Raw genomic sequence first — 18,641 nt, forward strand, 5'->3', positions numbered from 1 at the left:
GAGGCGTGTTGATGGGGGATGTGGTCAGTAAGCCGGCTCCGCCAGTGGAGGTGATGGACCCACTGTAGGGGGCTGGCAGAACGCCACTGACGCTGTCAACACGACCACCAGGGGGACAGGACGCTCCCTGGGGATCTTACCATGGGCCGGGGAAGCGCTCGAAGGTCTCTGGTGTCGTGCCCTGGGGGTTGAGTGGCCCCCGGGGTGCCTTAAATCACTGGGCGTGGGAAACCCACTGATTTGGGCACATTGCGTGGCACTAGAATCACACCTTGCTGAGCACCCACTCCTTTATGCCTGGTTTTCCAGCATAGGAGAATTTTTATAGCTCTGGCGGTAAACCAGGCTCGTATGGGTACTTTACCACTTATATAGATGTTTTTCACCTCTTTTTGTTGACTCGTCACCTTTTTTGTGTGTCAACGAAGGGATGCTGTACCCTTTCGGGACGCTTCCTGATGGTTGTCTGGAGACGAGGCCTGTAATGGGTCTCTCTCCTCTGTCAGTCGACCTGTCCTGGGGAACCGGGGCAGGCGCAGACCTTTTTGCCTGAGTCAAGGAGTATCTCTGGTGGTGGCAGCCCGGAGAGAAACTAGACGACTGGTAGTCCTGAGTACCCTCGGTGGTGGCAGCCCAAGGGGAAAATGGACGTTGGGGACCTCCTGCTTCGGCAGTTGGTCCATTGGTACTCGACCCCACTCGGTCATCTTTTGGTCCTTGTGGGGAAGAGTTAGTCAGGAACCTCCCTCCCCTTTAGGGGAAGGGTGTGTTTTTTGGCAAGCATCCTGGGCACGTTTTTTTAAGTGTGACACCCACACTTTTTTCGTGCACTTGGTGTTTTTGATTGGCACAGACGGAGACCTTCGATAAAAGCGCTGTCCATAGCTGGGAATCTGTTCCTTTTGGGACAGAAATACTGATTTAGCAATTAAATCCACATTATGATTAAAAGACTTTATAACTGAGTCGTTCATGATGTTAAGGATGCTGCCCTCTATAGGGTGGTGTACAGAGTGCACTCTGTTCTCCTAATTCCATCCAGGAGAATAGATTTACATATTTTTTACCCATAATCCCTAGCGGAGCAGGAATGACTTGTAAGTCTCCGTACTGCCTATGTAGGCGAACACTCTCCCTAATGTGGACGAGTGCCCTCATACCCATTTCAAAGATAAGCAGTACAGAAAGGAGCCACCATAAACCAGGTATTTGAAGCAGCTAAGCAAGTTTGTCTTCCTATACACCCTAGAAGGTATTTTCAGTGGTCTTAAGGGGAGGCCAGGACAGTAGGCAGAATAATCTCAGAGATACATAAAGGTATGTAAGGCCCCATTCACACGGGGCTAGGCACCGCATATTTTGGTCCTGATTTTGACGCGGGAAGCTGTGTCAGAATAGGACCAAAATGCACCTGCCACGACTGTCGTGGCTTCCAACAGTCGTGGCTTCCCGCTCCGGAGTAGGCCCAAATGAATGAGCCTAGTCCGGAGGGTGCTGCCGCGAGGGCAGCTTGCTTCTTTTTCCACTAGCGGGAACAAGCTGTTAGAGGAAAAAAGAACGCTAGCAGTTTGCATAGACCTCTATTGTGAGGGGGCGGATTTTGAGGAGGATTCAGTGCCAAAATCCGCCCCCTCTTGACCCATGTGAACGAGCCCTAAAGCTTTTGGTCTCTCGCTCTTTCCTGTCATCAACAGAGAAAAATAACTACCCCAGGAACAGGTTAAGGTATACAGTATGTGTACGTTCTGATTATGTAGATCTAAATATAAGTGTTATATTCCTATAGGTAGACTTTCTAAGTGTAGATATTGATATCCTAGTTGTAAATGTGTTCCTATATACTTAGACCTACTTAGTATAAGGTTTCATGTGCTGCAGTGAGTACGTGTGATAAGTGATAATACATTTGCAGCCTGTAGCTGTGTCAGGAATCTCAGTTTAGCTATTGTTTCTTTAAGTTTACAATGCCAACATATGAAGCTTCTGCTGTCTTCAGACCTCTCCTATACTGATCCAATTAGCAGCTGAGGCACATTTAAATCCTCCACCTCCCTATGGAAGCTTCACTAGATGCCTGCTATTTGGTTGCACCTAATGAGGCTTATATATTGGCCTTGACTTGTTATTGGAAATCTTCTTGTCTTCTGATTTAGGCTCTGATGTTACCTCTTGGAACTGACCTTTGACTTGTTACTGGAAATCTGATTGTCTTCTGATTTTGACTCTAAAATTACCTCCCGGAATGACTAGGGAATGTAGATTGTGAACCCTATATGGGACAGTGACTGATAATGTCTGTAAAAGCTCTGAGGAATATGATGGTGCTATACAAGTAAGCAAAAAAAAAAAAAAAAAGTCTGTTGTCTGGATAGGTTGTCAATGGATATGACCATGAATGCTGGAACAATTCATAAATTCAGCCATGATCTTCTTATTGTGGCCAGGTTATCTCCTCATCCACGTAGTGTCCCTATCTATTAACATTTCCACAGATTCTGTGGTTGTATCATCCATGGAATCTGTGGTGAGATCAAGTAGGTTGCTTTTTTTCAGCGTTTTGCTATGAATTCTGCCTGCCATGAAAACAATGGGAGACAGATTGAAGGTGTTATTTTGGTGATGATTTTGAGGAGGAATGTGCCTTAAAATCAGTGCAAAGTTCTTGTAAGGGAATTGCTAGAACATCAAGTACCCAGTAACTGCTGGTGATACCTGGGAGGAAGGGAACGACAAGACAGTGAGTCCTAAGCTCTATCTGTCCCCTACCTACTTGCCTCACTGCCCTAGGCAGCAGAGAACAACTGGGCCGCAGTCCCTTCTCATGATATAGGTGATATACAGAACACAGACAAAGACAAACAACAACAAACGGGAGGACAGCTAACCAAGGGGTCAGAACCAGTAGAGCAGCGCAGTACAGAATCAAAATCCAAGAGGGAAGTCACAAGAAAAAGGCAAAGTTCAAAAATGTATATACAGACAGTAACAGTTTAGAGCCAGCACACACAGAAAAGCAATAGCAGGCATTAGAGAGTGGGTTGGAAAGGTACAGGAATCTGTCCTAGACTTGATTGGCCAGGAGGAATATCAATCAAAAGCACAGAGTTAACTCTCTAGTAGCCAAAGGAACAAAAACACTTGCTGGACTGACACTTAACAAGAGATCCACAGCTGTGCAGCAACAAATGCAAAGGAACACAATTGAACACGCCTCCTGCGTCGCACCATACGAGCAGAGGGTGGCGCAGAGGCCTGAACAGGCAAAGAGTTTATTGTAAGGGAATTGCCCCAGTGCAAGGAGGAAGGGAAAGATAGAGACAGTGAGTCCTAAACTCAACCCAGCCCTTGTCTCTGCTTACTTGCCACAATTGTTCTAATGACAGGGGCAACTGTCCCTTCTCTTAATAATCAAACATGGACAAGACAACACAACACAGAAGAGCAGTCAGCAAGCCAAGGGTGAAAGCCAAAGAGACAAAGCAGAACCAATTCACAATCCAAAAGGGTAGTCACAAGAAAAGCCAAAGGTCAGATGTAGCAAGTACAATACAATAAGAGCAAGTAGAAAGCTTAGCAAGGAAAAAGTCACAATAGCCAGCAAACGTGTGTGGGCTGATGACCTTTTTATAGGAAGACCAGAACCCACCCCAGACTTGATTGGCAGATAGGCGGTCAATGACACAGGTAAAGCTAAGATTAACTATTAGAGGAGCAGAGGGAAATCAAGGAGAAAGAGATGGGTCTGGTGGAAAATCAATTATAGAGGTGAGGGAATAGGACAGTGTTCAGACAATACAAGAAGAACCTAAAGCGAGGAATAACTGAACATGCCTCCTGCATTGCAGCACTTGATCGGAGGGCAGCGCCAAGGCTTGAACAAGCAGAGACACTACATCTATAGCATCTATAGTACAAGGATATTGTAGAAGTTATATTATATTGGGAAATAAATTGAAAAATAAATTATTTTCAACTATTTATTTTCCATTAATGATATTTCCATTAAAAAGACAGTCTCAGAAATGTTTCTTCATAAAGTGGTATATTTCATATAAAATGAATGGCATGTTCGCCCATGACCTTTGTGACAGTGATTTCTCAAGACCGAACTGCCATCAATACACGTATACTCAGATTATGTGTGATTCATAGCACTTTATAGGCTTCAAAGTTACAATACAGTAACAAAGACACAAAGACAACTCCTTACTGTACTCTGGGGAGATCTCTAGAACACTATGACTTGGCTTAAGATTTCTTTGTAATTACATGCTATATTATCTTAATAACCTAGCACATAAAATCTAATTGCCATGTAGTTTTCTAAGTTACAACTGGCTCTGGGCATTTGTCTTCACAAGTTACAGTAGCTCTGTGCCTGTGGGGACACGACCTTGTATATTAGTTATTAAGGCTCACATTAGTCTTGGTTGACCATTGTTCTAGGCTGTCGGAGGACCAGAACAACGGACCATTAAATGGCAATGCTGTATGTCCATTGTTTTTAAGATGAAAAAGCTGTGCGATTTCAGGCAGATATTACGTCGGAGTTTCCAACATAGACGCTTTTCGCAAAGGTGATTGTAGCCTAATAGACATTGTTTCGCACATATTGTTTTGTACATATTGGTTCCATTCTTCCTAAAATGATTATATTTCTATTTTGTTCACATTTTTTATTTCCAAATATAAAAATATTTCCGATATTTAAGGTTTTTAACCTGTGGCAATCTTTGCTTGAATGACTGCTTGCATGCTCCCTGTTATTGGCCTGTGTAATTTACAGAATTACATATTTTTGCAGCATATCCTTATCTTCCTCATTACTGGAAAAATTTACTTTTCATGGCTGTAAAATGGAAAAGCTAGTTGGTAGGCAATTTTAAAGGGATCCTATCATTAAAATTGTATTTTTTCTCCCTAACACATAGGAATAGCCTTAAGAATGATCCTACCTTTAGATGTCTTCTCCGCGCCGCCGTTCGGTAGAAATCCCAGTTTTCTTCAGTATGCAAATGAGTTATCTCGCAGCACTGGGGGTGGTCCTCAGCGCTCAGACAGCACTGGAGGCGTCCTCAATGCTGCGAGAGAAATCTCCAGCGCCACCTCTGTCTTCACCTGGAATGGCCTTTCCCTGCATCTTCTTCTGGCGCTCTGTTCAAAATTCTACGCATGCGCAGTTGGCTCTGTCATCATGCAGAGCCGACTGCACATAACCATGGCCATTTTTTTGTGGCTGCGAGCGTAAAAGGCCACAAAAAAATGCACATGTGCATTCGGCTCTGCCCGAGGACCGACGGCAGAGCCGACTGCGCAGACGTAGAAGTTTGAACAGAGCGCTGAAAGACGATGTGGAGAAAGGCCATTCCATACAAAGATAGAGGCATCGCTGGAGAGTTCTCTCACAGCATTGGGGACGCCCCCAGTGCTGTGAAAGAACTCATTTGCATACCGAAGAAAACAGGAGTTTCTACTGAACAGTGGCGCAGAGAAGACATCTAAAGGTAGGTGAAGAATAGCCTTTCTTAAGGCTATTCCTACATGTTAGGGAGAAAAAAATACCATTTAAATGATAGAATCCCTTTAATGAAGTAATGGAAAGGAGTGGGATATGCTCCTGAAAAACTAGGTTATTTTCCACATGAGTCTGCAGTATTTGTACTCTTAGGGGTCGTTCACACTAACGTTGGTGTCCTCTCAGCAGCGTCCATGGCTATTGTCCGTACAAGATTTTAGCAACGGACACTAGCTGGTCCGTTTGCAATTTCCTTCCATTTCAATGGGATTTTATGTTGTGTCTTTTACGCTGGGTTGACACCAGCATCTGGACTCCGTTATCAGGTTTCCTGATAATGATCCCTTAGTGTCCCTTTACAACCATGTCCGTTTTTTCAAGCGGACAAAAAAATCCTACATGCAGGACTTTTTTGTCCGTTTCAAAAAAACGGACAGCAAGTGTCTGTTATTTGTTTAACATTGAGGTCTATGGGCAATGGACATATAACGGACCAGTAACTGATAGCCATAGTTACTCTCCGTTATTTTGTGTCCCTTTATTTTCTGTGCATGCTCAGAAAGCATAAACAGCAAAAAACCCCACAAAAAAACAGACAGTAATTGACGCTTGGTTCACACCAGAGCCTGATTTCCGTTTCCAGGTTTCCGTCTTCTGCAGCTTTCCGTCTCCTGCCCAGTTTTGAGCAGGAAACAAAAACCTGCATAACGGAGGCCGGGGCACAGATGTGAACGGGCCCTGATACTAATGTGTCTGTTTTTTTAACTGATCCATTAAATGTTAGGGTCAGTTGATGTTTGTTATGATAGGTTTCCGTTTTTGTTTTTTTTTTAAACGGACACCTTCATAACGGAATACAACGGTAGTGCGAACCCTGCTTTAGGCTAAGGACCCATGTAGTAGACCACACCAAAAAAAGCGCTGCGGGGAAAACCACAGTGGCAACGCATCACCATCTGTCTCATAGCGCTTTTCACAGGAAGTCCACAGAGGTTTCCTCTACAGCCTTCCAGCTTTCATTATACCGATAGGAAAACCGCCAGAGTATCCGTAGGAATAATTAACATGCTGCGATTTCCAAAATCGCAACCATTTTGGAAATTGCAGAAAGTCTGCTGCGCATATTTTTCTGCAATGTGTGGATGAGATTCACTGGAATGATGGAGAGGGGATAGCGCCCATTGGAATTTGAGGTAGACATACACTCCGGATTCCTCTTCATCTTCAATACAGGACATTGGCATTCCATTGTGACTTTCCACTGCTGATCATACCCAGATGAACGGATCTCATCAGCAACGATTGTCAAGTCATGGACGCTTATTCTTTAGCACCCTACTGTGATCCCTGGCTCCCTGAATCAGGGCGGAATTTGTCGAATTTTGGGCACCATCCCAAATCACTGGCAGATTCCACCATTTGAAAAGGACCCAAGGGTTCATTGTGCCGAAAAATGACACATCCATTATGCCTCCCATTGAAAATACTTTGAGGCAGATTTCAGGCTTCATTTAAGATGATTTTAGGGTGAAATATGCCTCAAAATCAGAGGAATATTTATCAGTATGAGCTTATTAGAGGATCGGCATAACGCAGAGTTAATTCCCATCTGTGTTTGGGGTTCCGTTGCAAGCAGCAGTTTCCTTAACGCAATTTTTTGTGCGGAAACCGAATGGAAACCACATGAACCCCATTATTGTCTATGGGGTCCGCTGTGGAAAATCCTAATGGGATTGTATTCTCAAGGTAAATTATTGGGAATACAATGATGTCAGGAGAGGCTATAGATCGTCTATAGGTGACTGATAGGGATGATGGTGACTGATAGGTATGATGGTGACTGATAGGTGATGGTGACTGATAGGTATGATGGTTGGTGACTGATAGGTAAGATGGTGACTGATAGGGATGATGGTGACTGATAGGTAAGTTGGTGACTGATAGGTATGATGGTGACTGATAGGTATGATGGTGACTGATAGGGATGATGGTGACTGATAGGTGATGGTGACTGATAGGTATGATGGTTGGTGACTGATAGGTAAGATGGTGACTGATAGGGATGATGGTGACTGATAGGTAAGATGGTGACTGATAGGTATGATGGTGACTGATAGGTATGATGGTGACTGATAGGGATGATGGTGACTGATAGGTATGATGGTGACTGATAGGTATGATGGCGACTGATAGGTAAGATGGTGACTGATAGGGATGATGGTGACTGATAGATATGATGGTGACTGATAGGGATGATGGCGACTGATAGGTAAGATGGTGACTGATAGGGATGATGGTGACTGATAGATATGATGGTGACTGATAGGTATGATGGCGACTGATAGGTAAGATGGTGACTGATAGGGATGATGGTGACTGATAGATATGATGGTGACTGATAGGGATGATGGTGACTGATAGGTATGATGGTGACTGATAGGGATGATGGTGACTGATAGGGATGATGGTGACTGATAGGTGATGGTGACTGATAGGGATGATGGTGACTGATAGGGATGATGGTGACTGATAGGGATGATGGTGACTGATAGGTGATGGTGACTGATAGGGATGATGGTTGGTGACTGATAGGTGATGGTGACTGATAGGTGATGGTGACTGATAGGTGATGGTGACTGATAGGTGATGGTGACTGATAGGTATGATGGTGACTGATAGGTGATGGTGACTGATAAGTGATGGTGACTGATAGGTATGATGGTGACTGATAGGTGATGGTGACTGATAGGGATGATGGTGACTGATAGGTATGATGGTGACTGATAGGTATGATGGTGACTGATAGGTAAGATGGTGACTGATAGGTAAGATGGTGACTGATAGGGATGATGGTTGGTGACTGATAGGTGATGGTGACTGATAGGGATGATGGTTGGTGACTGATAGGTATGATGGTGACTGATAGGTGATGGTGACTGATAGATGATGGTGACTGATAGGTAAGATGGTGACTGATAGGTATGATGGTGACTGATAGGTATGATGGTGACTGATAGGTATGATGGTGACTGATAGGGATGATGGTGACTGATAGGGATGATGGTGACTGATAGGTATGATGGTGACTGATAGGGATGATGGTGACTGATAGGGATGATGGTGACTGATAGGTAAGATGGTGACTGATAGGGATGATGGTGACTGATAGGTATGATGGTGACTGATAGGTAAGATGGTGACTGATAGGGATGATGGTGACTGATAGGTATGATGGTGACTGATAGGGATGATGGTGACTGATAGGTAAGATGGTGACTGATAGGTATGATGGTGACTGATAGGGATGATGGTTGGTGACTGATAGGTGATGGTGACTGATAGGTGATGGTGACTGATAGGGATGATGGTGACTGATAGGGATGATGGTGACTGATAGGTATGATGGTGACTGATAGGGATGATGGTGACTGATAGGTGATGGTGACTGATAGGTGATGGTGACTGATAGGGATGATGGTGACTGATAGGTAAGATGGTGACTGATAGGTATGATGGTGACTGATAGGGATGATGGTTGGTGACTGATAGGTGATGGTGACTGATAGGTGATGGTGACTGATAGGTGATGGTGACTGATAGGTGATGGTGACTGATAGGTGATGGTGACTGATCTGTATCTGCAACACAGCTCAACACCAAGGAAACCATTGGACTGACTCATGAGCAGGAGATGCAGCTGCTCACTGATAGTAATGGTAGACTATGCTGGTGCTGTATACATAGTATTGCACACACAGGGCTGAGAACAATAGCAGCTACTACATGAAGTAATGACACAGCGCAGCAATACGTAAAGCGACGCGGCCGCTCCACTCCCAGCAGTCAGCAGCACAGCCCGCGCTCTCAGGACCACTGCGCTCCCGTCACCTAGCAACCCTATACTTCTGTCAAGAGGTCACTAGGCTGAAAGAGAGGCGGGGAAAGGCTAAGCCACGCCCAGTCTATGTTGCGCTGGGCCTGAGCCAGGGCGTAGCGTCAGGGGGAACCTCTGCGTCTTGCGCAGTGACGTCACGGGATCTCCTAGAAGCTGAGAAGTGCGCTGTGTGTAGTGCCTGGCTCTGTGCGCCTCTTCTCTCGGGGGGAGCAGCAGTCTCCTCCCCCTCCCCATGACCTGCAGTGGATGTGTGCGACACAATCCTCGGTGACTGAGTTCAGCTGCTTGTAGACTCTGCTGGCCTGGAGCTCTCACAGGGGGAACTAGAGATGGAGCCGCGGAAGGGCTGTGAGTAGGGGCAGGAGGCAGAGGAGCCGACCGCAGTGCGCAGGCTATAGTCCGGTGAGTGACACTTCTATCTGCACTTGTTGCTGGCTTCTGTCTGCACTCACACATTATTACCCTTCTAGTTTTTCATCATGTTTGTATTGAGTGGTATATAATGTATCAGTGTCCTGGTGGAGAGGTATACAGTGTATCAGTGCCCTGGTGGAGAGGTATACAGTGTATCAGTGCTCAGGTGGAGTGGCATACAGTGTATCAGTGCTCAGGTGGAGTGGCATACAGTGTATCAGTGCCCTGGTGGAGTGGCATACAGTGTATCAGTGCTCAGGTGGAGTGGCATACAGTGTATCAGTGCCCTGGTGGAGTGGCATACAGTGTATCAGTGCCCTGGTGGAGTGGCATACAGTGTATCAGTGCCCTGGTGGAGTGGCATACAGTGTATCAGTGCCCTGGTGGAGTGGCATACAGTGTATCAGTGCCCTGGTGGAGTGGCATACAGTGTATCAGTGCCCTGGTGGAGTGGCATACAGTGTATCAGTGCCCTGGTGGAGTGGCATACAGTGTATCAGTGCCCTGGTGGAGTGGCATACAGTGTATCAGTGCCCTGGTGGAGTGGCATACAGTGTATCAGTGCCCTGGTGGAGTGGCATACAGTGTATCAGTGCCCAGGTGGAGTGGCATACAATGTATCAGTGCCCTGGTGGAGAGGTATACAGTGTATCAGTGCCCTGGTGGAGAGGTATACAGTGTATCAGTGCCCTGGTGGAGTGGTATACAATGTATCAGTGCCCTGGTGGAGTGGCATACAATGTATCAGTGCCCTGGTGGAGTGGCATACAGTGTATCAGTGCCCTGGTGGAGTGGCATACAGTGTATCAGTGCCCAGGTGGAGTGGTATACAATGTATCAGTGCCCTGGTGGAGAGGTATACAGTGTATCAGTGCCCTGGTGGAGTGGTATACAATGTATCAGTGCCCTGGTGGAGTGGCATACAGTGTATCAGTGCCCAGGTGGAGTGGTATACAATGTATCAGTGCCCTGGTGGAGTGGTATACAATGTGTCAGTGCCCTGGTGGAGTGGCATACAATGTATCAGTGCCCTGGTGGAGTGGCATACAATGTATCAGTGCCCTGGTGGAGTGGCATACAATGTATCAGTGCCCTGGTGGAGTGGCATACAGTGTATCAGTGCCCTGGTGGAGTGGCATACAATGTATCAGTGCCCTGGTGGAGTGGTATACAATGTATCAGTGCCCTGGTGGAGTGGCATACAGTGTATCAGTGCCCTGGTGGAGTGGCATACAGTGTATCAGTGCCCTGGTGGAGTGGCATACAGTGTATCATTATGCTGGTGGAGTGGTATACAATGTATCAGTGCCCTGGTGGAGTGGCATACAATGTATCAGTGCCCTGGTGGAGTGGCATACAGTGTATCAGTGCCCTGGTGGAGTGGCATACAGTGTATCAGTGCCCTGGTGGAGTGGCATACAGTGTATCAGTGCCCTGGTGGAGTGGCATACAGTGTATCAGTGCCCTGGTGGAGTGGCATACAGTGTATCAGTGCTCAGGTGGAGCGGTATACAGTGTATCATTATGCTGGTGGAGCAGCATACTTATTTACTATTTACTCAACGCGCTGGTGGAGCAGCATACAGTGTATCAGCGTACTGGCGGAGCGGTGTACAGCGTATCATTGCGTTGGCGGAGCAGCGTGAAGTATATCAGCGTACTGGCAGCGCGGCGTACAGTAGATCAGCGCGCTGGCGGAGCGGTGTATAGTATATCAGCGCATTGGCTGAGCAGCGTACAGTGTATCAGTGTACTGGCAGAGCAGTGTACAGTATATCAACGCGTTGGCGGAGCGGTGTACAGTATATCAGAGCATTGGTGGAGCGGCGTACAGTATATTAGCGTACTGGCAGAGCGGTGTACAGTATATCAGCGCGCTGGCGGAGCAGCTTACAGTATATCAGCGTACTGGCAGCGCGGCGTACAGTATATCAGTGCGTTGGTGGAGCAGCGTACAGTGTATCAGTGCGTTGTCGGAGCAGTGTACAGTATATCAGTGCGTTGGCGGAGCAGCGTACAGCATATCAACGCGCTGGTGGTGGAGCGGCGTACAGTATATCAGCGCACTGGCGAAGCAGCGTACAGTGTACCAGCTTGCTGGCGGAGCGGTGTACAGTGTATCAGCGCGTTGGCGGAGTGGTATACAGCATATCAGTGCACTGGCTGAGCAGCATACAGCGTATTATTGTAGTGACGTACAATGTATTAACATATCAGTGTTGTGTTTACATATTGGAGGTCGGAATTACAAAACTGTTTTAAAAGAGAAAGTCTTTGTTGTCCATAGCAACTAGTCGCAACATGGGCTTTCACTTTTCTAGAGTACAACAAGAAATGAAAGCTGTGCTGTGTTTGGCCGAGTAACAAAGACACTTTTTTTTTTAGAGAGCTTTATGATTCTCCTCCAGAGTGTTGTCATGCAGGTGCAGCAGCATTCAGTGCATTATTGTACTAGTGTTGTGTCATACATTGTATTGTACTGTGATGTGAATTGTGTTGTCATATAGGAGCAGGGGCATATGTTGTATTATTGCACTGCTGTGGCTTGTGTTGTCATCCAGTGCAGTGACATATGATGTATTATTGTACTAGTGTTGTATCATACATTGTATTGTACTATGATGTGAATTGTGTTTTCATATAAGAACAGTGGAATATGGTTTATTATTGTACTGCTGTGACTTGTGTTGTCATCCAGGTGCAGTCATATACGCTGTAGTATTGTACTAGTGTTGTATCATACATTGTATTGTACTATGATGTGAATTGTGTTTTCATATAGGAGCAGGGGCATATGGTTTATTATTGTACTGCTGTGACTTATGTTGTCATCCAGGTGCAGTGACATACGATGTATTATTGTACTAGTGCTGTATCATACATTGTATTGTACTGTGTTGTGAATTGTGTTGTCCTATAGGAGCAGGGGCATATGTTGTATTATTGCACTGGTATACGTTGTACTGGTGTGACTTGTGTTGCCATCCAGGTGCAGCGGTATACGATGTATTATTGTACTGGTGTACAGTGTGTTCTCGTACTGATATATAATACAGACAGGTGCCTTGCCCTTGCGGCTATTCTTAGACTGTACAGGGAAGTCAGGACTATTTTCCTGGTTTACACCTGACTGGAGAGTTCTCTGTTGTTTGATCTGTAAGCAGAACGGTGTAAAGTTCACAGATAATTATTGTGGTGTTGTCTTCATCCACAAAACAGGACATAATAGTCCCTGCAGCTATATAGTGAGGGATCATCAGGACAGATATAAAGTGGCGTTATCTAGCAGGTTATAAAACTGAGCACGTGCTGAACCACTAGTCAGAGCAATAGAAGCTGTATTGGTAGCTGTCATTCACGTTGTCACTGTCATCTTTGCAACCACAATCCCCTGCAATATCAGACATACCAAACTGATGCTCTTGTGCTATCAGTACATACTGAGAAAGTGACAGAGCCATATCGGTCACTTAGAAGGTTGCGGTGGAACTTGCTTTTGCAAAAAAACCAAAAAAACAAAAAAAAAAACTAAACAAAAATAACATGTAACATAAAATAACAATGTAAATAATATTGTATTATTGTTCAAATAAATAATGCAGAAATGACATTTGTGTAAGGTCATATAAGTAAATTGGAATGTGAATGAAGCAAGCATCAAAATACCAGACTGCAGTGAAGACTGACACAGAGGCATACCAGCAGGAGAGAGGGTAATCTCAGTGTGTATAGCAATATTCTGTCATTTAGGTCCTGTGCAAAGCTAGTTGTGGGGAATTCATCATTAATACTGTGCCACTTTTTTAAAGCACTAGCATCTGCCCGCGACTTCGTCTGCAGGTTGGTGTTGGCGTTGAGCCGCTTATATTTAGCCAATTGCTGTTGTGGATGATCCACCTGCGTCTCGGCTCTGCTACATCGCAGCATATGCGCAGCATACTCAGTTGTATGTCCATCTCTGCATATGGAGAGCGTACTGAGCTGTGCTACAGCGCTGCATAAGCTCTGCTACATCGGGCAATTGTGATTAGAGGGGTTTGGTTAAGTGACTGTCTGAGCAGCTTCTGTGTTAGAAAGGGCTGAATGGATGTTGCTGAAATGTGCCAAAGTTGTCCCTCCTCCCCCATCAGAGGCAGAACAACACAGTCCCCGTTGTACTCACTGAAACTCTACACCCGATATACTCCTCTTGCCCACACACATCCTGCATGTTCTGTAGTCTACTGATCTTCCATGAGACTCCATTTTCTTCAGCTTTCACACTGTCCAGCTTCATCCTATATACCTCCGCCCACTGTCTAGCATGATCCTATCATGGTTCAAGGACCTGTGATGATGTCATTACAGGTCCTTTAGTGTTGTGTGAACCTAAATTCCTTCACTGTGGTTGTGTAGTGATTAGAGATGAGAGAGTACTGTTCAGATCAGCTGATCCGAACAGCACGCTCCATAGAAATGAATGAATGCACCTGGTACTTCCGCTTTGACGGCGGCCGGCCGCTTAACCCCCCGCGTGCCGGCTACCTCCATTCATTTCTATGCGAGCGTGCTGTTCGGATCGGCTGATCCCAACAGTACTCGCTCATCTCTAGTAGTGATGTCATTTACCGGGATAAAAAGTAGCCTATGTTTTAATCGGGGTTCCTATCTCTATATGTGGCAAATTTCATGCAAATCCATTCAGCTGTTTTTGTGTGATTGAGGAACAAACATCCAAACACACAAACTTTCACATCTATAATATTAGTAGGAGGATTTTACCACTTGCAACTAAAATTGTCTCTAGCGGCTATTTATTTTTTATTTTTTTTGTTTTTTCCTTCTTCTTCATTGGCCTTGCCAATTTCCAAAAGTGAGGGGGTCACCACCTGCACCATATTCATTACAAAAGTAAAATAGTCGATGGCAATATTTACACCAGCAATGGTTTGGCGTGGATTTGCACATCAGCACAAAGGTGCCATGAGGATCTGCCAAATTCATGGTCAGGCACTCCCCGAAACTGGTGCAAGGAAAATCACAATACAATATGCCAGTCTTTATCAATCTCCCTATTGTGGTTAACTATAATATAATACAGGATGAAAAAGTTTTTGGGATCTAGATATTTTTTTGGGGGGAGGCACATGATAATGCTGATTCACCAGGAGACTGCTCCAGATATTTGCGTGGATTTTGTTTTGTACAAGTCACTGTTGTATTTTGCCTTGTTCCTTTCCTCTGTAGACGGTGCATTGATTTTCTTTGAGAAGACTCTCTTGTGATGTTCTTTGTGTCTCTCTCCTCTTATTCCTGCTGGAAGGGAAGGATGCTTCCGCATAGTTAATAGAGATTAATAGAGAGCATTTTCCATAGGGTTTATGTCCGACGACAAATTAACTTTTTATAGTTTTTTTTTTTTTTTTTGTTTTTATTCTCAGTTTTAGGGTGCATTCACACGGAGTAAAATGGAGTGTAATTACGTAAACGCTCCGTAAGTGCTCCAAATTACACTCCATTTTACTCCGTGTGAATGCACCCTTATTGAGGTTTTTTTTAGTACATTTTACAACAGAGTGCACAACATGTTAAGTAAGAACAAGCTCAATCTTTTGACAAGCAATAAAGGCAGGTAATAGTAAACAGCCAATAGCAAATACAATCAAAATATTCATACATGTTGTAGGTTATGATCACCATTCACCAATTATCCTCAACATGATCGAGAGGACAGGTCTGTGGTGGTAGGGGGGAACTTTTTATAGTATTTTTAGTGTGTGTGTGTGTGTATATTATTTATTCTAACATGAATCTGACAAAAATAATAATAACCTAACTACATGTTGACAAGCCACAAAGCTTCTGGGAGAGTGTCCTATGGACAGATGAGACAAAAAAATTGAACTTTTTGGCAAGGCACATCAGCTCTATGTACACAGACGGAAAAATGAAGCATATCTTGAAAAGAACATTGTCCCTACAGGGAAACATGGAGGAGACTCTGTTATGTTCTGTGGCTGCTTTGCTCCATCTGGCACAGGGTGTCTTGAATCTGTGCAGGGTACAATGAAATCTCAAGACTATCAAGGGATTCTAGAGAGAAATGTGCTGCCTAGTGTCAGAAAGCTTGGCCTCAGTCGCAGGTCATGGGTCTTGCAACAGGATAATGACCCAAAAGACACAGCTAAAATCACCCAAGAATAGCTAAGAGGAAAACATTGGACTATTCTGAAATGGCCTTCTATGAGCCCTGACCTATTGAGCATCTTTGGAAGAAGCTGACACATGGCATCTGGACAAGGCCTCCTTCACACCCAAGACAACTGGAGCAGTTTGCTCATGAGGAGGCCAAAATACCTTCTGAGAGGGGCAGAAGTCTCATTGACAGTTACAGGAATTGTGGGATTGCAGCGATTGCCTCAAAAGGTTGTGCAACAAAATATTAAGTTACAGGAACCATCATTTGTGTCCAGGCCTGTGTCATGAGTTTTATCATTAAAAAATATTCTGTTGAAGCGAAAAGCAATGTCTGACTTTCATTTGTTCATTTTCATAGAATTTTTATTACTTGTGTCAGATTCAAGTTATTTCTGTGACCATTGTGGGGTTTTCTTTCATTAGATGAGGGGGAACAACAATTTTGCCTGTGTGTGTATGTACAGTGGGGCAAAAAAGTATTTAGTCAGTCACCAATAGTGCAAGTTCCACCACTTAAAAAGATGAGAGGCGTCTGTAATTTACATCATAGGTAGACCTCAACTATGAGAGACAAAATGAGAAAACAAATCCAGAAAATCACATTGTCTGATTTTGTAAGAATTTATTTGCAAATTATGGTGGAAAATAAGTATTTGGTCAGTAACAAAATTTCATCTCAATACTTTGTTATATCTCCTTTGTTGGCAATGACAGAGGTCAAACATTTTCTGTAAGTCTTCACAAGGTTGGCACACACTGTTGTTGGTATGTTGGCCCATTCCTCCATGCAGATCTCCTCTAGAGCAGTGATGTTTTGGGGCTGTCGCTTGGCAACACAGACTTTCAACCCCATCCAAAGGTTTTCTATAGGGTTGAGATCTGGAGACTGGCTAGGCCACTCCAGGACCTTGAAATGCTTCTTATAAAGCCACTCCTTCGTTGCCCTGGCAGTGTGCTTTGGATCATTGTCATGTTGAAAGACCCAGCCACGTTTCATCTTCAATGCCCTTGCTGATGGAAGGAGGTTTGCACTCAAAATCTCATTATACATGGCCCCATTCATTCTTTCATGTACCCGGATCAGTCGTCCTGGCCCCTTTGCAGAGAAACAGCCCCAAAGCATGATGTTTCCACCCCCATGCTTTACAGTAGGTATGGTGTTTGATGGATGCAACTCAGTATTCTTTTTCCTCCAAACACGTAAAGTTGTGTTTCTACCAAACAGTTCCAGTTTGGTTTCATCAGACCATAGGACATTCTCCCAATACTCTTCTGGATCATCCAAATTCTCTCTAGCAAACTTCAGACGGGCCCGGACATGTGTGAAAGAAAAAATATATGTCTCAGCCCTACGGTTTTGTTATGGTCCTAGTGCAGACTACATACTTTTGTCCTGCTAATATGGTGCACGGAAAACTATATAATCCTGCCGGTGCAGGTACCAATACTAAATTCAAAAGACCAATAGTGATCCAGCGACCAGATTTGCATTAAATTAAAACTTTTGTTTATTAGTCCATTTGTTTAAAGTTTCTTTAGAAAACCAGTGAAAAAATATAAAACGGACACAGCACTTACATGAAAAAAACTGTTTCGGATTACATGGAACAATGGACACACGATGCTTTAGCCGCCCGGACATGTACTGGCTTAAGCAGTGGGACACGTCTGGCACTGCAGGATCTGAGTCCCTGGCGGCGTAGTGTGTTACTGATGGTAGGCTTTGTTACATTGGTCCCAGCTCTCTGCAGTTCATTCACTAGGTCCCCCCGCGTGTTTCTGGGATTTTTGCTCACCGTTCTTGTGATCGTTTTGACCCGACGGGGTGAGATTTTGCGTGGAGCCCCAGATCGAGGGAGATTATCAGTGGTCTTGTATGTCTTCCATTTTCTAATTATTGCTCCCACAGTTGATTTCTTCAATCCAAGCTGGTTGCCTATTGCAGATTCAGTCTTCCCAGCCTGGTGCAGGGCTACAATTTTGTTTCTGGTGTCCTTTGACAGCTCTTTGGTCTTCACCATAGTGGAGTTTGGAGTCTGACTGTTTGAGGGTGTGCACAGGTGTCTTTTTATAGTGATAACAAGTTTAAACAGGTGCCATCACTACAGGTAATGAGTGGAGGAAAGAGGAGACTCTTAAAGAAGAAGTTACAGGTCTGTGAGAGCCAGAAATCTTGATTGTTTGTAGGTGACCAAATACTTATTTTCCACCATAATTTGCAAATAAATTCTTACAAAATCAGACAATGTGATTTTCTGGATTTGTTTTCTCATTTTGTCTCTCATAGTTGAGGTCTACCTATGATGTAAATTACAGACGCCTCTCATCTTTTTAAGTGGTGGAACTTGCACTATTGGTGACTGACTAAATACTTTTTTGCCCCACTGTATATGTGTGTGTGTGTGTATATATATATATATATATATATATATATATATATATTTATATTTAATTATTTAGTTTAACTAACAGTTCAGCTGATATTGGAACAGTGCAGTATGGTTACCTAGATTATCTCAAAGTAAAAAATGGAACTTAGGCTGGGTTCACACCAGCACTTGACTTCCCTTCAGGCTTTCCGTCTCCGAATCTGCTTAAAAAATGCAGAGAGAAAAGTCCTGCAAGCAAGACTTTTCTCCC

General features: G+C 44.3%; 1 protein-coding gene across 1 annotated transcript in view; it reads left to right on the plus strand.

The window, feature by feature from the left end:
* The first annotated feature begins 9,647 nt into the window (after positions 1 to 9,647).
* Positions 9,648 to 18,641, plus strand: part of FNDC3A (fibronectin type III domain containing 3A) — a 183,247-nt gene continuing 174,253 nt past the window's right edge. The window contains exon 1 of the mRNA XM_075265995.1: positions 9,648 to 9,812. The gene's annotated coding sequence lies outside the window, so the exon portion shown is untranslated. The remainder of the gene's footprint in view (positions 9,813 to 18,641) is intronic.

This window comes from Leptodactylus fuscus, chromosome 2 (genome assembly GCF_031893055.1).
Source record: "Leptodactylus fuscus isolate aLepFus1 chromosome 2, aLepFus1.hap2, whole genome shotgun sequence".
Lineage (NCBI taxonomy): Eukaryota > Metazoa > Chordata > Amphibia > Anura > Leptodactylidae > Leptodactylus > Leptodactylus fuscus.